This window comes from Mauremys reevesii, linkage group 12 (assembly GCF_016161935.1).
Source record: "Mauremys reevesii isolate NIE-2019 linkage group 12, ASM1616193v1, whole genome shotgun sequence".
Lineage (NCBI taxonomy): Eukaryota > Metazoa > Chordata > Testudines > Geoemydidae > Mauremys > Mauremys reevesii.
In genome coordinates, this window is record NC_052634.1 from 14,143,903 (window position 1) to 14,167,337 (window position 23,435).

At 46.3% G+C, this 23,435-nt stretch overlaps 1 protein-coding gene across 8 annotated transcripts in view; it reads left to right on the plus strand.

Moving 5' to 3' along the window:
- The window catches only part of ETS1 (ETS proto-oncogene 1, transcription factor), a 121,452-nt gene that overhangs the window by 21,828 nt on the left and 76,189 nt on the right, over positions 1–23,435 (plus strand). The window lies entirely within an intron of this gene.

Sequence of the window (23,435 nt, forward strand, 5' to 3'; positions counted from 1 at the left end):
GGGTCTGTGAAATATCACAACTGCAGGTTTCAGAGTAGCAGCCGTGTTAGTCTGTATCCACAAAAAGAACAGGAGTACCTTTGGCACTAACAAATTTATTTGAGCATAAGCTTTACCCAAGGTCTGATCCAAAGCCTGTTCAAAATTAATGGAAAAACTCCCATTGGCTTCAATGGGCTTTAGATCAGGTTCATAGTGGAGCAGTATCAGTAAAAGAAATCTGATTTCCCCTGGCAGGACCTCTGATAATCTGTAGGGGATTCTTCTCTTCAAGTCTCTCTACTGTACTTTAATTTAATCTACCTTTTAGCCTTTTTTTCTTTTATGCTGTCTTGCCTTTATGGTCAAGAAGAGTTTCTAATTTTACTTGAGAGGAAACTCTTATTTGTATATATCTCTCCGCACTTTCATTTCTGCTCCTCTGCACTTTGGTTACCCATGCAAGTCCTCCACTGTCTTCTAATCTCTTTATGAAGAGGAGGCTATTTTGTTTTGATGGTCCTCATGTTGATAAAAGAAACAGAAGGAAAACCAAAGTGTAAAAATGTCCCTTTGTGATACAAAACTGCAGCTTTGCTAAAAGTTTCAGGCTCGCTTGCGCTAACAGAAGAATTTTTGCCTTTGATGCTAGAGAGAGTTTATTTACACTGCGCTCTAAGTCAGATAAGATTATGGAGTGATATGAATAGGGGAAAGCGTGACTTGGAGCTTAACTGGACCATAAACATTTGGGGGGTGGATGGGAGGAGGGGTTATGTTTTAAAAAAAAAATGCAAGAATTTGCAACTGGAATGTTGATCGCTCTTTTTGCGTCACAGAGATGCGAGAGCGTAACTTGCTGCAGCTGGGCGGAGTGTTCTTGGGCGGAGTGTCGGGAAAGGTTTGTTCTTCTCTGGTTGAGAGTCTTAAAGTGAACGGCTCGTCCTAAATCTGTGGTGAACTTTCCCAGGTGTAACGTACCTACTGCACCACTTGCTCTATCTGCTCAGGCGAGGGGAAAATCAAGTGTTGCTGAGGAATGAAGTACAGTAGCAGAGGCCTTTGAGGGCCTAAGACTGAAATTTCAGGGCATACTCCAGATCAGCAGTGAGGCCCATAAAATGAGTTAATTCCCTTGGGTGGATGTAATAGAAGGGGCCTTGGCAGAGCTGGGTGGGAGCTCTAGGAGTGGAGGAGCAGGGTGGAGTGTAGATCAGGATTGAAGACTGGAATAGCAGGATGCAGGTTGAGACTGAGGGGTGTGTTTGGGGGTAAGGGGAGGCACAGGATTGGAACCGCAGGTTAGGGGTAAGGTGCATTGAGGGAAGTGGATGGTGCGGGGCAGTGGAATGGCACTGGAGGACTGAGGTGTATCTACTGTGTCGATACCTCAAAGATACTTGCCAGCTCATTATGTGACTAGCCCAGGCTCTCTGTCTCTCTTCTATAAGTATTAAATTCCCCAAACAAAAAGGGAAAACAGCTCTAGCAAGTTGTCCCCTGGTGCATGGAAACCCGCAGTGGTGGAGAAGGATCCAAATCCGGGGTCTTGCAGTAAAGGTGAGCAAGTGGGAGTCAGATAAACTAAATCTCTACTCGCATTGTGGCCCCAACCTTTATGGAAGCAGCAAAGAGTCCTGTGGCACCTTACAGACTAACAGACATAATGGAGCATGAGCTTTCGTGGGTGAATACCCACTTTGTCGGATGCATGTAGTGGAAATTTCCAGAGGCAGGTATAAATATGCAAGCAAGAATCAGGCTAGAGATAACGAGGTTAGTTCAATCAGGGAGGATGAGGCCCTGTTCTAGCAGTTGAGGTGTGAACACTCAGGGAGGAGAAACTGCTTTTGTAGTTGGCTAGCCAGTCACAGTCATTTATGGAAAATCAGAAAGATGATTGAACAGTGTAAATGTTTGCAGTGTCAGGGGCCTGAGCCTTCCTGACTTGGTGGGAGATGAGGGTGCTCTGCTTTTGCACGAGGTTCTCTGCACCTGGCAGGATTAGGCCCCTGGGAACTGGCTCCCTTTGCATTCTGAACCGGTGCAGGAGTGGAGGTATCACTTGATGCCAGCTGAGTGCTGTCTTCATGGTATGACTAGCCCAACCAAGTGCAGGGTGGACTGGGGATCCCTTTGAGGGCATGGGGGCCTTGCCCAGTTCTGTCTGAGACTTTGGTTTGGATCAGTCAAATTCTCGTCCAGGATTTAGGCAGCCAGGAATGTAACTGTCTCTCTGCAGAAGAAGCTAGCTTCTGCCTTTGTCCTAATCTGGTTCATCATTGTGATGTGGCTCCAGGGACTCTCAATAGGATACAGAGCCCTTCACTTTTTTAGGTCACCGGTATGAAGCTAGGTGTTAGCAACCCTCTGCTGTGCTCTGTGTGAAATGGCAGTGGCCCCTTGCCGAACTGCGAGGCTGCCGCACATCCCAGAAATCCCCCACTCCCAGCACTTTATCCAGCTCTGCAGATGATGGACGTCTGGTTTGGAAACATGTGACACCTAGAGGGGTAAGTTGAGGTGGAATCTTGCTCTACCATTGCCCAGGATACACTGTTCAGTGGAATGAAAGATGCCTTCAGTCTCCCCAGTTGTCAGCCTGGTGCCATGAGTAGCACAAAACTACTGGAGAGAACCAGATTTGAGGGCAATATTCAGATTTGAGAACTGAAATATTCTTGGCAGCATCTTCTGTAGCTAGGGATATTTCAGTAGGCACTGCCATTATACACAGGCTTATCTGATTTAGTGGTAAAATAATCCTGTTCTTAATGGGAGTGACGTCTGAAATTACTTTAGTTCAGGAAGAGGAAATTTTCATGAATCTTTTCATGCTGCATTCAACAGGTCCTAACAGCGAGGTGTGTCCCACCATAGATCATACGTTAACATCACTTCATTAAATTGCCAAGGACAATGGGCCTGTTTGTTCAGCAATAAATGAGAATAAAACCTAGCCTAGGAGGTGACAGAAATAGCTATTAAGAGCTAGATTCTGCCCCACCCCCTTACTATGCAAATGGTCCCATTGTTTCCAATGAGGCTACTTGCATAAAAGCCACTGTCCACCATGAATGCAGGGGAGGCAGGATAAAGGCTTTGATGAGCCTCATACGTAGGCTTTGAAAGATGAGATTTGTATTGATGAATGTCATTTTTAACCCCCTTCCCCCCCCCCCACAAATAACCAATGAAAAATTATTTCCATTTACAGATGGGCTAAGTAAGAAAAATGCTGCTTTAGAAAATTAGAGTTTGACTTTAGGATATTTGCTTTGTATATTTTGACAGATGATGTTGATCATTTTGTGTTTTAACAGTTATAAAGCTTTAACTCTTGAAAGACAGTAGATATCGAGATTCAAATTATTCTGACTCTCCCATTGTCTGATTTCCCCCCCCCCCAAATCTAAATAGATAAAAATAGGAAAAAAATGCTTAAACATCTGCCACCATTAGGAAAATAAAAATGGAATTTTGCCACACCCACTCAAAACACTCTGATGGTTGGCTTGAAATGTTCTGCTGAGTCCCTGAATGTTTCTCGGACCTGCCGCACTGGCCTGGAAATCTCTCTCCCTGCTCTCTAGTCAGACTTGCCCTAACTCCCACTGTGTCTGTCAATCTGCCCTTTCGTGCTCAGATGGGAGCTCCAACTGTTTGGTGCAGGTTCATCTTGTGCTAATGGCTGAGCTGCTTCATCCAAACCAGCCTCTTCATTCCCCCCTCCCTCTACCAAATCGCTCAGCTGTTCTGGTACATCAGGTACAGAGGAAGCCAATGAAATTGATGGGGTGAGGATGTGACACTTCAGAAGGGTGCCCTTGCCCAGCTGCCTGGAGCCAGTCCTCATCTCACTAACAGCCCTAGCCTCCCGATAGTTCCACTGGGTTCCAGGTCTTGCCTGGCGCAACCCTTGAGGCAATCGGAAACCCTCTTTTCCTGATCGATCGGACTTGGGGGGCTGCAACAGCGCAGTGTGTGACCCCACATGGTGTGTGTGACCACTGCTTGCTACCAAGCCGTCCGTTGTTATCTTCTTCCCAACTGCTGCTCCTGGGCTGAATCCTCGGCAGACTGGAGCTCATGCTTGGTGCAGCAAGGGTGGGACAGGCTGTCTCTGGGCCACCTTTCTGATCCCTCTTTAGAGGGTTGCCAGAGTGTGAAATTGTCCCTGGCTGCCCTAAGTTAGCTGGCTGTGGCAGACCCATAGATACTGAGCCAGGCCAGTGCAAGGGTACTTCCACGGCATCTACTCGTTAGAACGCAAGGAGCTAGATCTGAGGTGATGGGTACTAACCCAAGTTCAAACTCTTCTTGCCTTGTAGAACTCAGTGCTGAATGCAAGTGGGGGCCTAGTCTTCATGGCTGGCAAAATGTCATGTATTGTCCCTTCCGGGACCAAGGAGGAACCCCCAATTCCCCCCCGCCCCCATACACACACACTTTGCTTTGCTGTGATCTTCACTCAGAATCAGGCAGAGGCAGGGCCTATGGCTCAGGAATGAGAGAGAAATTCACGGGGGCTGCTCTCAGCTGGGTGACTGGGAACTATGAAGGCTCCCCCACAAAGCTCCTGCCTCCGTGGGTCCAGATTTGCTGTGAAACCTGCCCTGTCGTGCCCCCTCCCCCCCCCCCAATCTCTAGTGGAGTTCCCCAGAGGAAGGCTCTCTTTGTGTGCATTTTCTGGGCTGTTTTCCAGGCCCTCTCTCAGAGGAAGGGGGACGGGGGGGGGGGAGGGGAGTGAAGGCCAGCATGGCTCAGCCCCCAATGGCTTCTCCAGCTGCAGCACATTTTCGAAGTGACGCTTAAAAAAAAAATGCTCTGCATTTTTCCATGTTCTTTTATCCTATTTTTAACAGCAGCCTCCTTCCCTTTCTCAGCCTCCTCTGACACTTGCCCCCCCCACCCCCAAATGCCGCTGCCTCCCCCGCACTCTCTCTGCAGAGATGAATGGGCTTCTTTTCACAGGGAAAGCACATCTGCGTGTGCCTGGGAGCCCCGACAGCAGTTCTCAGGCACCCTTGGGCAGGGCTTTCACTGGACCATCCCTTCTGCTGCCCCTCCAGCAGAGGGGGTGGGGTGGAATGGGGCAGAGAGAAACATAGGGGGCATCCAAGGAAGATAGGTTGGACTAAGGGCAGGGGAGATGGGAGCTGAGGATATTTGTTCGCTACTAGACTAAATGAAGGGAGTATATTTGTGTGAAATTCCCTGCACAGCTGTCCCATCTCTCACTGTCTTTCTCTCCTGCCTCCTTTCTCCCCCCCCACACCCTCTCTTTATTCACTGCCACCCTGTCTGCAGCAGCCCAGCCCAGGGCCCTTAGCGGGAGCTGGGGATGGATGGATGGATGAATGAATGAATGGGCCCTTTTTGCCTCGGTCTCTCATCATCCTCCAGCCTGAGTCAATGCACGACAGCTACAGCCTGGGAGTCTGCTTCTGTTTATAACCTGACTGGAGTTGGTTTCATTGGACCCCTTCACCCCCATGATGTCGCATTGGCCGGGAACTTAATTGCATCACACCGCCTGCTCCAGATGGAGGCTCTGGAGTTAGTGGGGAACAGACACAATTCTCTCCATTGAGGGGCATTTATTCTGGCCCAACGGCGAAGAGAGAGGGCACCTCTGTTCCTTTCAGCTGAATCATAAAACCATGGACCATTTGTGGTCGCTAAATCTGTGAGCGAAGGCCAGGCTCTCAGCTCTGGTGCTGTGGCTCAAATCCAGCTAGGTAATTGCACTCCACCTCTCAATCCCCTCTGCAGCATTAGAGGGACAGGGAATCATGCTCCACTCCATGTGCTGAGTCGTTGTGCAGTGTTACGTTCCACCCCAGAGGTGGGTGAAGTGATTGATCTCCCCTACTTAGGGCCAGATCCTGCAAGGGGTGAGCTTTCTATGAGCTGTGCTGAGACACCCCCACCTGCCGTTTGTATCAGTGGGAGTTGAGGGCATTTTGCACTCTGTACGAGTTGCTCAGCACCCTGAGACTATAATTTTTTGCAAGTCCATGTGGAAAGCACTTTTTGAATCTCTCTGGAGGCAAGACAGTGGGGGAAACTGCCTGGCTCCACCTCCATGTATCCCCTCTATCAGACGGTGCTGATGTGCGCCCTGAAGGTTTATTTTCATTTAATCAGCGGGATGATAAAAATCCAGGGTTTTGCTTTTCTATTTGTTTCTTGTCTGAGTCTGGAAAATCCTGCCTCTTGCCTGATGAGATTCAAGAGCCCTTTGTACTAGGTCACCACCAGGGATTGAGCCTGGGACATCCAGCATTAAAGCCTTTATCACTGGAGCTGAAGGAGCAACTCCTCCATGCAGTAGCAGTAGTAGACTCTTATCCTCTGTGGCCCAGCCATTGATGTGCATTGAACAGTGGAGTTAAAGAGTTAGACCAGTGACTGAAAAGGCCTGTCCTGGTCTAGATGGCCACCAGAGGAACAGGGGAGTGGGATCTCTTTCCATGTCCAGAGCTTCCAGTCTGTGAGGCATGTTGTGCACTCTAAAAGCTAGTAACAGAGATGCCCTGGGATGCTGCTGGGAGACTTGCAGAGAGAAGCACGAAGACCTTGGCAAAAAGGTGACCAGCAGCTCTAGCCACCTATCTTAAATAGCCTGTAAAAAGGCTGCAGGGAAAGGATTAGCTGAACTGAGAATCGTGTAGGAAAGGAGGAGTAAAGATATTCATTGGGTCAGATAAGCAACAAGCTGGGAGATGCTGCCACAAAGCTCTTGAGGGTTACTATGGAAGACTCATTCTGTCTTGGGACGGGTCAGTCTCCGAAGGTTCAGAGCTTGCATTTGCTTCAGATAGGCCTCATCTGAGCCATTCCCGCCTCTCTGGCCTGCAGAATGAGGCAGGGGCCTGGTGGAGAGAATTATCGGCAAGGTGTTTGAACCTGAGTACTTCACTTTGAGCTTAGGGTGAAGGAGTGGGGTGGAGGGGGTGGGCCAAGGGCTAGCCTGCCTTTAAGCCCAGCTTTGAACAGGGCTTGAAGTAGACTCTACTGTCTAGTCCTGTCATAGTGCCATCCGAACAGGGCCGGCAAGAGCTTTCCAGCAAGTCTCCCTCTTTAATTTATCTTTGAATGGAAATGGTTGGCTGGATGATGTGCAGGGGAGGAGTGTGTGTGTGTGTGTGTGTGCGCAGGGGAGGTGGGGAGCGTGGGGGCTGGAACCCTGGAAAAACAGCCTGTTTCCTTCAGCTCCTGGCAGAATGGAGCGCGCTGCCCCCCCATCCCTCCAGATGTTCACTGTGTTTATAGCTGCTGAAGCAGGAGACTGAACTCCCTCATTAATACTTTTTTCTTGCTCGCTTTTTTACGTTGAAGCCAGAAGTCTCGGCTCAGAGGCTGCAGCTGGATAAGAGCTGGGGGTGGGGAAGAGAGAGGGGAGGTGTGTGCGAACCTCCCATCCCATTCAACTTCCCCCCGCCCCCAAATCCTCCCAAAATACACATGCCCTGAAAAAGAAAAACACTAGCAGATTTTTTATTTCAGAAAGTAAACACTCAGGCCATGGGGGTCTGGAGGTTATGGGAAAAGAGGAAACCATCGGCCTAATCAGGCAGGGACACACTTCCCCTGCTGAAATAAACCAGAAATCATTGCATTACAGGGCTCCTCTGCGGTTAACCCCAGTGCTGCCACCACAGCTGAGTGATGGTGAGCCGGGGAAAACTCTGAGTTTGCTCAAACATCCCCTCTTTTCTTCCCCAATCCCCCGATTTCTAGCCAGAACGGGATACAGCCAGCAAAGGGGGGAGGGGGGGAGGCTGCGTTCGATATTAACCCTTGAAATGGCGGGCCTTTTACAAAAATTCTTTTCCTAAAATCCTTTCCTACTAAATTCTGCAAGGTTTATGGACCACCTTATGGAATTTCGCAGCAAATTTTCTCTCTATTTTAGAATTCTATAGAATGGTTCCAAAAACCTATAGAGAGGAGATCATTCTCTGTTAGCGTCCATAAGATTGCAGGGTCCTATTCAACTTCCACAGAACCCTCTTAGTTTTAAATTCTGGAAGATGTTTATATAAGAGGAAAGAGTCCTTAGATTATGAATACTTGGACTGTAAATGAGTTGAGACGGGGACCGTATGTTTGTTGTGTGTTTGCACAGTGTCTAGCACAGTGGCGACCTGGGCCATGACTAGGTGCTACTGCTATACTAATAACAATGAGTAGGGTACGTATGACTGATTCACACACCCTTTGGACCAAATTTTCCAGTAGGTCTCGAGCGATTGCCTCTAAGTCTGCAGATGGACCTTTCCCGTGGCCAGTTTGTGGTCCTGGAGCTAGCTCCTATCAATGGACAGGTGTTAGTGGTGCTCTGCATAAAAGGGACGGTACAGATACATTTCTAAAAGAAACAGCGTTTCAAACTCAGTTAATCATTGTAAATTAATAAATAATATTAGGCAATTGTATACTACCTGCAAACTCTAGTGAGGTACTCACCTGGCACCCATCACCCTAGGATCTGAGCCGCTCTCTGGCATAATCTGTGTATCCTCTCTACAGCCCTGGAGCTGGGGAAGTATTAGCCCCATTTAACAGATGGGAAACTGAGTCAGAGAGTTTATAGCTGGGATTTTCTAAAAAGCCCAAGGAAGTTAGGCAGCCCACTCCACAGAGTTAGGGACCTAACTCCCTTAGCTTGCTGGACAACAAAACGGCAGATGAAACTTGGGGATGATAAATGCAAAGTGATGCATGCTGGAAAACATCATCCTAACTATACATACCCAATGATGGGGTCTCAATTAGCTGTTGCCACTCAAGAAAGTGATCTTGGAGTCATCATGGATAGTTCTCTGAAAACATCCACTCAATGTGCAGCGGCAGTCAAAAAAAACCTAGCAGAGTGTTAGGAACCATTAGGAAAGGGATAGATGAGACAGAAATATCATAATGTCACTATATAAATTCATGGGACACCCACACCTTGAATACTGTATGCAGATCTGGTCACCCCATCTCAAAAAAGATATTCAGATTGGAAGAGGTACAGAGAGGAGCAATAAAAGTGATTAGGGGAATGGAACAGCTTCCATAGAGAGCTCATCTTAGAAAAGAGATGACTAAGGGGGGACATGATAAAGATCTGTAACATCACGAATAGTGTGGAGAAGGTGCATAAGGAAGTAATATTTACCTCTTCATATAACGCAAGCACCGGGGATCACCCAATTAAATTAATAGGTGACAGGTTTAAAACAAACCTAAGGATGTATTTCTGCACACAACGCACAGTCGGCCTGTGGAACTCATTGCCAGGGGATGTTGTGAGGGCCACATAATCTGATAAATTTCTGAAGGATAGGTCTATCTTTGGCTATTAGCCATGATAGTCAGGAACACAATCCCATGCTGTGGGTGTCCCTAAGCCTCTGACTGCCAGATGCTGGGACTGGATGACGGGATAGATGACTTGATAATTGCCCTGTTCTGTTCATTCACTCTGAAGCACCTGGCATTGGCCACTGTCGGAAGACAGGATACTGGGATAGCTGGAGCATTGGTCTGACCCAGTATGTCTGCTGTTATGTTCTTATGCTTTGGAAATCCCAGCCTATGTGTCACAGAGCTGGGAACTGAGTACAGGTCTCTTAAGACTTAGCCCTGTGCTTTGCAAGACGACTCTCTGTCCTCCCCATCCATAATATTTTGTGAGGACCAGGGCAGGAGCAAAACCCAAGACCTTATTTTAAATCTAGGAGACACAATCTTTACAATGATAATCCTGGGCAGCCTTCTTTTACTCAAAACAGTCTCAGAGATCATGTCTGACTATCCAGCTGGATCACTATTGCAAAGTACAACTGCTACTGATCTCGGCCAGATGTACACCAGTGATCCAGTGGTGAAAGGTTCCGCCTATGGTCCCCTAAACCATCATCCATCCCCTTTCAATGCCACCACTATATTGCAGCACATCCCAAGAGAGCAGTGTGATGGAGAACGGCAGAGTCACCAGGCTTCCCCCTTGCTATCTCAAGAATGCCCCCGAATCAGTATACGTTACCACAGCTTAGGGGGGATTGAGGACTTGAATGCAAACTAAATTCCACGTGGATACTAGTGTTGGGCAGATTTCGAAAGGTTTGGAGTTGGTGTCCAGCTCAGATAAGCACCCGAGTTTAGATGCCTCTCTGCATCTTATCTGAGCTATTTGAATGCCTTGAGTCTGCAAAACTGGGCTGCAAATGTCATGGGAGCAGGCGTGCTTGTGCTGTTTGGGGTTTGTATAATTATTTGTAATGCCCAGGCCAGATTGGACCTTCATTGTGTGAGGCACCGTGCAAACAGCCTGAGACAGCCTGAGCCCCGAAAGAGCTTGCACTGTTAGGGTGGGGAAACTGAGCAGAAGTGACTTGGACAGCAGGTCAGTGGGAGGGGTGAGAAGTAGAACCCAGGTCTCCTGATTCCTTATGTAATGTCCTATCCACTGCCATACTGGTTCTTCTGATTTCTGGCCTTGTTTGGATCCCAGCATTGCAGAGGTATGTGAATGCCAGTAATAATGGCATGAAGGTACCCAAAGGACTTTGAACTTTCATATCTTAGATGTAGATTTTGGCTCCTTTTTTGGTGGCAAAAGGACCCTGCCCAGATCTTCCCGAAGTTTGGGGTAACTCCTCTGTGTGGTTTTAGTCTGGTCTCCTCTCTGGATCTTGTGCTGTCCAAATTGGGGGTTCTTGGCTTCCATAGATAGCCCAGATAGGAATATTGGGTTTTTACTGTGCTTTCTGCCTGCTCACTAAACCTTGCCGCTTGAATAAGGCTCATAATTCAATTGGAAAGAACATTCTGCTGCTCCTTGTTGGCCAAAGTAGCTGGCAGATGCATTCAGTTGAGGTCTCTGCCCTTCTGGCTGGTTTCTCTCTTGCTTCTATGATCCTGTCAAGAAGGAAAGATTCTGTTGTGGTGAAAACACTGGACTGGGAGACCTGGATTTGATTCTTCCTTTTGCCACTTACTTCCTGAAGGAGCTTGACCAAGTCACTTAGCCTATCTGTGCCTAAGGTTTCAGAGTAGCACATGTGTTAGTCTGTATCCGCAAAAAGAACAAGTACTCCTGTTTTTTATCTGTGCCTCAGTTTCCCTTACTGAAGATGTGTGTGTGGGATTAATACCTTGCAAGTGTGTTGGAAGGCTTAATTAATTAACATTAGTAAAGTGCTTTCAGACCCCATGAAGGAAGGTACTATACAAATGCTGAGTATTCAGTCATTTGCTCCCTCCCCTTTCCAAAAAATGTTGGACAGACAAACCTCCCCTCCCAGAAGGCAGAAAATCCCCTTTGCACGGTAGATGTCTTAAGCAATACTAAGGCACTAGAAAGTCTTGATAGGCTATCCCCGTGAAGCTATGCACAGTCTGAAGAACACGTGCCGAAGTTTACACCAAATCTCCTCTTGAATAGCAAGCCTAATTGCGGGAAAGCTGCTTTTCAGCACACAGGATGGGCCCTTCCTTGTGGGTTTTTAGTATCAAAAGGCTTTGTAAAGTTGCAGCATGTTGACTGTTGAATATTTCACAATGGATTAAATACTGTTCCTCTCCTTGCAGCTGTTTCGTGGGGAGGCAGACTGCATCTCTCCCGCAGTCGGGTGGGCTAACGAGATTGTGTGTGTGAAGGATTTGGGCAGACAGTTTGCATAGAAAGTGAAGGGGACGGTGTGGCAATTGCTCTTAGCCATGGGAGAGCGGCAGAATGGGTTGTGTTTATGCTGGGGTGGCTCCTATTAGAGTGGGAAAGGTTTGGGATTGCAGGTGGAGTTTGCTTTATAAACCCTCTCTGCTGTGTTATAATTATGGTGCTAGATTCTCAGCTGGTGTGAATTGATGCAGCTCCATTAATGTTAATGCCATTTAGACCAGCTGAGACATTTCACTTCTTAAAAGGACGATTCCATATTTCCAGTGTTCATGGTTTAATCCTGTGCCAGTGCACCCGCACGTGCGCGCGCACACCCCTCTGGGATGTGGAGGTTAGCAAATGGTCATGAACAAATCACTGGTTTCAGTCTAAAGCTTGATAGATCAACATCTGCCTCCATGGATATGTCTATATAGGGATAAAAAAACCCGTGGCTGGCCTGGGTCAGCTGACTTGGGCTCTGGGGCTGGAAAATTGTTGTGTAGACATTCGGGTGTGGGCTGGAGCCTGACCTCTGGGATCCAGGAAGGTCCTAGAGCTCGGACTTCAGATCGAGCCCAAACATCTACACAGTGATTTTTAGCCCTGCAAGCATGAGTCCATGCCACGGGGCTTTTATCACCATGTAGACATACCCCATATAAAATCCCACTCAACCATCACTATTAGCAAAGGCTTCCTTTTAGCTCGAAAATAGATGTATATTACATTGACCCTCCCTTGGGCTTAAAATGTTTTGTGCACTTGAACCCACAAAATAGTTGTGAGGTTTGTGAAATCTGAATTTCTTCCCTACCCTTCATCATGAGTCCATATGACATTAGCTTCTGGGCTATTGGAATCATAAATGCCGGCCAAATTTGGCTCTTGGAGGCATGGGCAACTCCCACTGACTTCAGTGCAAATTGTACATGAGGACAGAATCTATCCTTTAAAATATAAGGTCCAAATCCTGGCCCCACCTGAGTCACTTGCCAATCTCCCGTTGACTTCAGTGGGCCTGCATCTGATTCTAGTACAGCATGAAAGTATGAATGGCCCAAATGTGCTCAGTGGGAACTTTGCCATTGACTGCAACTGCAGCAAGATAAAGAACAAGAGTTCATGGAACTATACGTGCAGACACAATAGACAGTGAATTACCAACAACATGTCATCCTAGAAAACATCTCAGGTGATGACAATGGATGGGTATTGGAGTATTTGCATGGAAAGGGAAGATTGGGCAAAATGTGTCTCAACTAGCAATAGGCAAGCTGGTTTTAGTAAATAAGAACTAACCCAAACCTTCCCCTTCCCCAAGATCATATATAGCTATTTTTCACCAATCAAAAATGTTGAGATAACTCCTTCCCTTCCTTCTTATTCTTCATTGTCATGGTGGTCTCTGCATCACCACAATTCAAACAGGATCTAAGGCATTCATGGTAGTGGACAAGGTGTAAGGATCTAAGTAGAAGAGAATAGAAAAAAAGTGAGGATATGCCTTGAGGGAGGCTGTTCAGGTGGGATTTCTGACCTGGCCAGTGCCGGAAATCTTACGAAAGGATCTCACGTTGTGAGATTTCAACCCCGTTTTGCAGGCCCATGAGGTCGGGATAATTGTAGATGCTAGAGATGGAAAGGTCAACCCATGCCAGTTGCAATGCAGTGTGGTGGTGTTAACGTGAATGACAATACAGGAAGTAGGGCAAAGGAGAGCCTGGCCCTAAATGTTTAATGCTTTATGCTAACTAGATGCAAAGTAAGAAGGAAACATTTGAATATTTCAGGAGAAATTTCGGATCAGCCTCCCAGGGAATTGGTGAAAGTCTCACCACTTGGGACTTTTAACTCAGACTGGATGAAGCAAATTTTTCCTTCTTCTCCCTTTGCCCTGTACCGTGTGTTGTCATCTATATTCGTAATAACACCTAGCTCTACTCCAGTGCTTTCAGCACTGATTAGCATTTTGCAAAGGAGGTCGGTATCGTTAGCCATGTTCTACAGAAGGGGAAAGTGAGGCACGGGGCAGTGACTTGTCCACGGTTACGCATCAGGTCAGTGGGTGAGCCAGCGAGTGGAAAAGGCTACTAAATCCAAATGGTTACAGTTTACACCCTCTCTGCACTGGTTTAAATGACTAAATAAGGTTCAATGCAACAGGGAATGCAACCCCCTGCTCTTATCAGAGTGAGGCCCGAGGCTGCCAATATCAGTAAGGCTGCTCAAAAATGATCTGTCAAAACAGTTTTTTGATGGAAAACTTACGGCTTCGACTCCAACAATTTTTTTCACAGAGTGTCCGCTTTCTATGGAAAATTCCAGTGTTTTGTCAATAAACTGAATGCCCAAAACCAAACATGTTTCAGCCGAAAACCAAATGTTTTGGTTTTTGATATTGCCATAAAAAGGGGGAGTTTTCCACGGAAAATGCCAACCAAAACAAAAAAGAATGAATTTTTTCTCAATTTTTTTGTGGAAACAAAACCCTGTCTTCCCACCAGCTCTGAAATTCCAGGAACGGATCCGAATTGCTCCACAGTACAGGGCTATCTGAATCCAGGGCTCTGAACTAGTGATTATCTAGACCAAGCCTGCAGAGGGGGAACTCTGCACCAGATTAAAGAGAGTGACCCATGCATGGAAAGAATTGACCTCCTATCTCAGATCAGCCAGCATTTGAAAGGATCTTTCTTTCATGCAATTTGTGTGTCAGCCTGTAACTCTCCACACCAGTATCTGTGGATCACGTTCATCCCATATTTTCTAGCCTGGGAAACCTATCAACCTTTCCAGACGACTGTACCCCTTTCAGGAGTCTGGTTTGTCTTGCATACCCCCAAGTTTCACCTCACTTAAAAACTACTTGATTTAGTTGGGGATTGGTCCTGCTCTGAGCAGGTGGTTGGACTAGATGACCTCCTGAGGTCCCTTCCAACCCTGATATTCTGTGATTCTATGATACTCGCTTACAAAATCAGACATAAAAATACAAAAGTGTCCCAGCACCCTACTACTGAAAAATTGCTTACTTTCTCATTTTTACCATATACTCATAAAATAAAATGATTGGAATATAAATATTGTACTTACATTTCAGTGTCTAGTATATACAGCAGTATAAACAGGTCATCGTCTGTATGGAATTTCAGTTTGTACTGGATTTACTAGTGCTTTTTATGTAGCCTGTTGTAAAACTAGGCAAATATCTAGATGACTCCCTAGAGGACACCCGCCCCTGGTTGAGAACCACTGACTTACCCTTTCATTTGGGCTAAAACGTCCAGGTGAGAATGAATTTGCACAATGACTTGAAAATGTCATTTCACTTCATTTCAAGTCAGCTCATTTCCCTCCAAATTTTGTAGCCGCTGAGAATAGAAGGTACCTTCTGAAATCCTCTCCTGCCCTCTCATAGTTCATTAGCCACCAGTTTATGGTGACATCCGACAATTCCTGCTGTGCTTTCTGCTCCACGCCCACCCAAAACAAGATGGTTTTATCAGGGCTTTCTCACATTTGCCAAGTGGAATTCAGCATCCCACTCCCCATCTCTGCCACTCCTCACTTCATTAGCTTTCTAGATGTTTATAAATGGAAGAGATAATATTTTTAGTTTCCAGTTTGAGTTTCCAGGGCAGCCACTTTCTAAAGCACTTAGGAAGTTTAGAGAAGGGGAGGTTATATAAACGGCTTTTCCTCCTGGGCACTTATTAATCAAGTGGCTAGGGGAGCCGTTCCCATAGCTCTCAAGAGAAAGGGCACTGGCTGGATGAGAGGGGGCCCTGGTTAATGTGTTGCACCTTTCTGCTCTCTCCTTCTCGATCCATTTCTTGCGATGAATTAGGGAGGAACTCAAGCTGCAAAGGTCAGACCTGGCTCTGTGCTTTTCAACCCACCACAATTCAGGGGTTCTTAGATCAGAGAAGCTCTGGTTACCATAGAGGACCGGGTATCAGAAGAAGTAAGTGCTACTCTTTAGCTCTGCTATTGGCTTATTGCATGGCTTTGGGCAAGTCACTTAACCGCCTGCAATGAAAAATTTGGATGAGTGAAAACCTCCCTGTAATTTGACCTAAAACGTTTGCATTGGCAGAGGGTACGGTAAGTATGATTTGAAGAGCAATGTGCATTGTGACAAGTTATTCTTTGTGCTTCTACTACAAAATCCCACATACATATGTGCAAGCACAAGCACACTCATTATTATTTTTTTTCTGGCAAGCTGCAAAGCATCTCTAAACCTCCTCAGCACTTTCCCACCCATGCTCCAGCAGCAACGGCTGTCAAGAATGGGCCATGAGCAATAAGGGAGATGTGTGGGTTTTGAAAACAGGAGCTAACTTCATGTCAAGTTCCCATCAGAACAGAAACAAATCTCTGTCTCCTCCCTCATCTCCTTCCTCTCACTTTCTACCGAAGACCAGAGTTGGGATCTGGGATCTTACTGCTCCACTTGTGTGGAAAGAGGTTTGACGACACTAGCAGCTCCAGCTGTTCTAGGGCTGGAACGGAGGTCCACAGGAAATCAGCTCATTAGTCTGCAGACCCTCCTCCTGGTCTTCCAGCCATACACTGTTGGTGTGAAAATAACAATTTCAATGGCCAATGGTGGAAAATAATGATTTAATTGGGGCAAGGGGGATGCACTCCACTAATACTGACTACAGACTTGGCAGAAAGCAAGCGTATTTCTCCTTGGTCTGGGGAGCATGTGTGATATGGTAGGGGGAGGTGTTGGACATCTGGAGCGATTTAGCAGTGTTGTGCTCTTTTGTTTGCTGGGCTTTAGCTCCATGTGTACATGCAAATTCCCCCAAAGAAGCGGAAGGCGATGGATGGAGAAAGTGAAACTCGCCCCTTATTCTGAGCAGGAACACATTGTATTTGGCTGCTCTGCTTCTGCGTGACCCATTCGAGTGATTCTGAATTGAAGTTGAGTCGAGACAGCAGGCTGGACTTGCTGAGCCGATGGGCTCGACTGTTCTGGCAGCTCCTGTGTTCCTACCATACGGAGAAAGATCATCTGAACTTTCCTGACAGGCCAAAAATGTTTCAAGATGGATTTGGGGTGAAGGTTCAGGTCAGTTCTTATTTTATCCAGACCAGGTTGGCCTCTATTTGAGAGACCTATTTTGCCCTCTTGCCCTTGATGCCAAAACACTAATGAGTCTTTATCTATATTATATTGTACTCAGGTTATGGATCCAATCCTTTTGTGGTCACGGCCAATGGCAAACTAATGTGAGAAGGATCAGGTTTCTATCTACTCATGCTACTATAATGTTGGGGCTACTCTATTCCTAGGAAGAACATAGAATGTTTGGAAGGTATACATAGATATTAAACACATCCTCTTTTGGGGGAACTATAGCCAACATTTATAGGAGGGGGATTTATGCAATATAAACCTCTGTAGAGGAATGAATGTAGTTTTGGGAATCAGGAAGTCCTGAGTTCTAATCCCAGTTCTGCCACCGATTTACCTTGGCCAAGTCATTTAACCTCTTTGCTTCAGTTTGCTTGTCCATCAAAAAGGGATAGTAATATTAACCCACCTGAGAAGGGCTTGTGAAGATTGATCAGTAAATGTTCAGTGCGTTGAAAGATTTTGGACAGGTTCTTCAGTCTAGAGAACAAAGTGGGTGGAAACTAAAGTTAGTTAAATTCAGATTTGAAATAAGGCACAGGGTATTTTTTTAACTGATGGTAATTAACCATTGGATAAACTTACCAAGGGATGTGATGGAGAATCCACCACATGGCGTCTTTATGTCACAACTGGGTATCTTCTGAAAGATACATTCTAGGCTTGACCAGCAACTGGATGTAGGAATTACTGGGTGAAATTCCCTGGCCTTTGCTATGCAGGAGGTCAGACTAGATAATCACAATGATCTATGACTGTATGAATACAAAGGGTCTGATGTGCAGAAGCGCTGAGTGTCTCCAACTCCAGTTGGAGCCATTGGGAGCTGCAGGCATGCATGTTGTTATTACTAGCTAGCCGTGATGGGGGCTGGGGGTGGGCAGACAGATAGGGAAGTGAAATGATCTTGTACTCCCAAAACCTCTGTATCCTGTGAGCTCCATTCTACCGACTTAAACATTTCAAAAACGGAAGTAACTGGTGGTGATGGTGATAACAGATAAATAAGGGTGAGGATCTTTCCACTGGGGTTGAAGAGCCCTGCAGACCAGCTGTCTCCTTCCCATTTGTACCGGCCAGGCTTCTGGGCTGCGAGAAGCTAATCAGGAGACCCTCATGGGGAGAGAGGCGTGTTATTTAATTAGCCTTACAATGGACTGACTTGGAGACACGTGGTGGCTCTAAGAGAGGGAGATAGATGTCCTTTTAGCTGGGCTAATTGTTAGGAAATAGCGGGGTCTTTGTTCAGGCCTAGCATGCGGCCTGTGATCTCTCAGAGCCCAGGGGCTGCCCCGCTTATAATTTTAGACAGATCTATTCAGGCTTGCTCTGTAGCGCAAGGCAGAACAAGAGCGGCATTGTTGTGCGGCTAGGATTGCCGTCCAAAACACCCACCCTGAAAAATGCAAACACGTGTAGAGCGGAGTATTTTCTCGGCCATTTATTTATTCTCTATAAGGCCAGGCTGCCAAGTGGAGACAATTGGGAGGGGCGAGACTTCCAATTCGGAGAGCGCTGAGCAAGACTTTTTTTATGTTAAATGCACACAGACAAAATCCTTTACTGCGAGAGTGAGGAACTTATTAGAAACAGCTCCCGAATAAGCGGCAGAAGACAGATTAGGACTTTACTGGGACCGGGCCCACACAAAATGCCAGCAGCAAATGAGCCAAGGGCCTGATCCTGCAGCTCTGGAGCTAGGCAGCTGGTGTGCCGGAAACGCAGCTTGTTACACTAATCATAATCCTTAGCTTGAGCTTCCTCCATCTGTGTGTTGTGTCCACCTGTTGTGTCTCATCAGATGTTTGATTGACATCTCTCTGTGGCAGGGACTGTCTTTCCATATTACGTGTGTACAGCCCCTGGCACAGTGGGGCCCTGTTTCCTGATTGGGGCCTCCTGCTGCTACTCCGATAGGAAAGATGACTAACCATAATTCTCCCTCTAGTGAGTCTTTCCATCAAAGCCAGTGTAAAGGTTGTCTCTCAATCTAAGTAATTACACAGCCCACACCACTTCAGGAGCTGAACACTTCCCAGGTGCTTATGGATTGATCTTTACAACACCCCTGCAAAGCAGGAAAGTATTATTATTATTATTATTTTATTAGTATAGTAAAGATTAGGAACTGGGACACACAGAATGATCTGCACAAGGTCACAGAGGATGTATCTGACACCACTAGGAATTGATCTTGCAACAGCTGAGTGGGGCGGGGCTGGGAAACTGTTTTCCCATCCTCTGAGAATGTTCAGGGTTTTGAAAAATGTTCTCGTCTGGAATCGGGATGAAAAGTCAAACTCTCAACATTTTCGGGGACCAGCAAACTGGAAAAAAATATCAGTTCAGGTCAATTGAAATGTTTCATTCCGATTGCCACCTTTTTCCTTTGTAACTTTTCTTAGTGTTCATTACGTCACATTTCGAAATGAAAAGTTGTTTTGAAACAACTCCCCCACCGAAACATTTTGTTTAAAAAATGTGGAAACTTTTTTCAACTTTTTTTCAAATTGGGAAATTCATTGAAACTGACCCATTCCCATGACCTGAAAAAGAGCTCTGTGGACCCCAAAACTTGTCTCTCTCATCAACCAAAGCTGTCCACTATAAGATATTCCCTCGCCAGCCTCGTCTCTCCCATTCCCTTGAACTGTTTTGGTTTCAGTGAATCAGCATTTTTCAATGAAAATACACTTTGTCAGAAAATTCCTCAGTAGCTTTGAGCCCCTGACTGGTGTCTTCCCCACATGGCCATCCTTAGGGTGTTGAGGGATGTGCTCTAGAATTTCATTTCCTGAACCACTCATGTCCATTTTGCTCATATGTCTGAAGCATTCAACACATGCACAATTGTATCTATTTGATGGCTGCAGTTTCTTAGGCTGAGTATTGCATTATGCTGAGCTTTAGGCTTGGACTGTCTGACTGTCAGTGCCCTCATGGAAACAAATTGCGGTTCTCCCGTGATCCCTCTTGGAGTGAAGTTGTTAAATAGCCATGACGAAGCAGAGAAATATGCATTCCAAATAGCTGTTTGCTGTGTGGAAAATTTTCCCCTGGTTTGTCAGAGTAGTAGTAGCGTGTGATTCCATTGCACGTTTGGGAACAAAAATCCCAATTTCTCTGTGGGAGAGGATAACAGAGCAGATTAAATCTACAATCTGGGGTGAAGGGAAAGGCTGGGCAATGTATAGAGATGACCTCAGAATAAGAATCAGAATTTCGCCGAAGTCCAAGTGGGGTCGACCTGGCGTTCCAGTCTAGACTCGTTTCTAGCAATACAGCGTGAGCGTGTTCACTATTTGTTCACTGCCAGAGACCTATGGAATGCCAAAATCAAAGTCACAAGCATAAATAAGTTCTCTGGGTCTCAGCCTGGCCCCATTTGTTCGTATTACAAAACTACTGAGCTTGTTGACATACTTCATAAACACTTGATGCTCTCGGCTCCAAAGAAGCCCAGGGCTGGATTAGCAGGGATGGTGCATATTGGCTCTGAGTGTGTGGTGACCCTGAGAATGGAATAATGGCAAGTCAGGCTGGAGGTGCATTGGCATGAGGTGAGGGAGGTAGGGTGCTTTTTGTGTTTGGAGTAATTGTGAAGAGGCTAGAGCTAAGTAACAAAAAAAAGCCAGGATACTTTTATTAGGAGTTCAATGCAACTGCCTGAGCAGGTGAGGTGGAACAGTCTGTGAGCAGCCAGTACTTCAGGGTGGGTTACAAAGATTTCCACCCACACAGCTCTCCAAGCAGGGTAATGAATGAGTGCCAACGTGCCCCACTAATGAACTTCAACAGGAAGGGTTACCTTGCCAGGACACTGACTGGCTCCTCACGGTGAAACCAAGCCAAGAGTCGCCTTCCTATGATTCCGTTTCAGTCCACTCCAGGGGACCAAAGTTCTTACTCACTGATGGCTGTGTGGAGATCTGTGTGAACTGAAGTGGTGGCCAGTGCATAGCTGGAGGCATTTCACAGCCGACGCCAGGATGGTACCTTTGTGAGCCATCTTAGCTAAGAAGCTAATGAGTGGATGAGTAGTGGAGGCTGTCTGTTAGAGACAGTTCCCCCAGATGGGTGACTGGGCAATAAAATGGCAGATGAAATTCAATGTTGATAAATGCACAGTAATGCACATTGGAAAACATAATTCTGACTATACATATAAAAAGAGGGGGTCTAAATTAGCTGTCACCACTCAAGAAAGAGATCTTGGAATCATTGTGGATAGTTCTCTGAAAACATCCACTCAATGTGCAGTGGCAGTCAAAAAAGCGAACAGCATGTTGGGAATCATTAAGAAAGGGATAGATAATAAGACAGAAAATATCATATTGCCTCTATATAAATCCATGGTACGGCCACATCTTTAATATTGCGTGCAGATGTGGTTGCCCCATCTCAAAAAAGATATATTGGAATTCAGAAAAGGGCAACAAAAATGATTAGGGGTATGGAACGGCTGCCATACGAGGAGAAATTAATAAGATTGGGGAAAGAGCTGGAAAAGAGACGACTAAGGGGGGATATGATAGAGGTCTATAAAATCATGACTGGTGTGGAGAAAGTAAAGAGGTAAGTGTTATTTACTCCTTCTCATAACACAAGAACTAGAGGTCACCAAATGAAGTTAATAGGCAGCAGGTTAAAAAAAAACAAAACAAAAGGAAGTATTTCTTCACACAACACACAGTCAACCTGTGGAACTCTTTGCCAGAGGATGTTGTGAAGGCCAAGACTATAAAATGGTTTAAAAAAGAACTAGATACGTTCATGGAGGGTAGGTCCATCAATGGCTATTTGCCAGGATGGGCCGGGATGGTGTCCCTAGTCTCTGTTTGCCAGAAGCTGGGAATGGGCGGCAGGGGATGGATCATTTGATGATTCCCTGTTCTGTTCATTCCCTCTGGAGCACCTGGCATTGGCCGCTGTGGGAAGACAGGATACTGGGCTAGATGAACCTTTGCTCTGACCCAGTATGACCATTCTTATGTTCTTAGATCCGCACTGAGGGACAGTTGGGGAAAGCTTGAGTGATAACTGTCATCCAGATCTTGGTTCACCGGGGACCTCCAGAGCTCAAGTATATGAGTCTTTCTAGGCTCTTATGGTAAGATGCAAGTTGCTTACATCCTCTGTGAATCATGGACCCATAACACACAGCAATAGTGGGTCCTGGCAGTCGCGGGCCAAAGCAGTTTGAATGCTGGAGAAGCCTCCATTTACATGCTCAAGCTGTGGGCCCCCGTAACAGACCGCGGTTCCCTGGGGATCAGGAGGGACACACAGCACATGCTGACTAATGGGTTAGACTTACCATGCTGCTTCCTGTCTGTAAAGAAAAGACTTGGGTCACCAGGCTGCCAATCCAGCCCCATTTACCAGCATAAACCAACCGTCTGTAATGCTTCCCAGCTATTCCGGTGTGTGAACGAATTTCTCATATCATTTTAAATTCCGGGAAAGGTATCTCCCTGAGGAACGCACATGGCAGCCACTTACTTTTCCTCTCATTGCCTTTCACCAGCTCCACACCCAGCAGCCTCCTCCCTTGCTTTTTTCCTTTCTTGGGGAGGCGACCGCTGTGCTTTTCCTCAGTGACCCTCTTGCAATAAATCCTTTCATGTCTCTGTTTCCCCTTGGAATCACGTGCCATTTGTTCCCTTTGCTCCTGATTTTTGTCTGATGCCCTCTGGATACTGTTTACTTGACAGGTCATCAAACCGAGGCCCTGGCCACTTGCAGCCATTAAGAAAATCTCATTGCAATTTTGGGCCGGGCTTCAATTTGGCTAATTACATTCTGCTATAAATATCCCCCTGTGGTTTTAATTGGCTAAGGTAGTCTTAATTTCCTGCCCTTAACTGCTGCGTGGTGGTGTTGTGCGCTGTTAAAGCAGCTGCTGCGTTTCACCCCAGACCTGACTGCATCTCAGGGGTTGAGGGGAGGGAGTGGAAGTGATTTCTCTGGGCAGTCAGTAGGGCATCATTTTGAGAATGTGCTCTCTCCTCGGCAATAAGGGAGGGAACATTTGGAGGAGGAGAGAAGAGGGGGGCATTACAGCTGCATAAAATCTGGAAGTTCGCAGAATGGCTACTTTCAGACTGCAGTTTGGCTCTGCCAAGTTGAAAGGGCCAGAATCAGAAAGGCATGCTGGGAAGGGCAGTATTGCTAACCCCAAGTCACGAATGAGGCCCCAGTCTGTGACACCTTTCACCAACACTAAATTCCTTTATTGTTGTTATGTAAAAAAAACAAAACAAAACAAAGGCCGCACTGGGAACAAGGGGACTTTATTGTCTGCCCTTTCTTTGTTCCAAAGGACTGAGAAGCAACCGGGTTCCATTGTAGAAGGAGGGCAAATGGTTATCTCTGAACAACAGCAGAATCTTTTTAACATATCAGTGAGAAGAGGGCTGTTCTCCACATCTCAGCTGCAGGATCATGTCCTCCACTGTAGGAGAGAAGCTTAATGGTGATGAACATTCAATAACGAGAGAGCATGGAAAGAAAGGGGAATCTTGAATGTTCAGGAGGAAAGATTGCAAACAGGAATTGGTCTGGCGAGGGCTGAGGCTAACTTGAATGCAAATGGTCACATCCCTGCTGGAGAAACTACTCAGTGGACTTTTTCCGTGCCTTCCC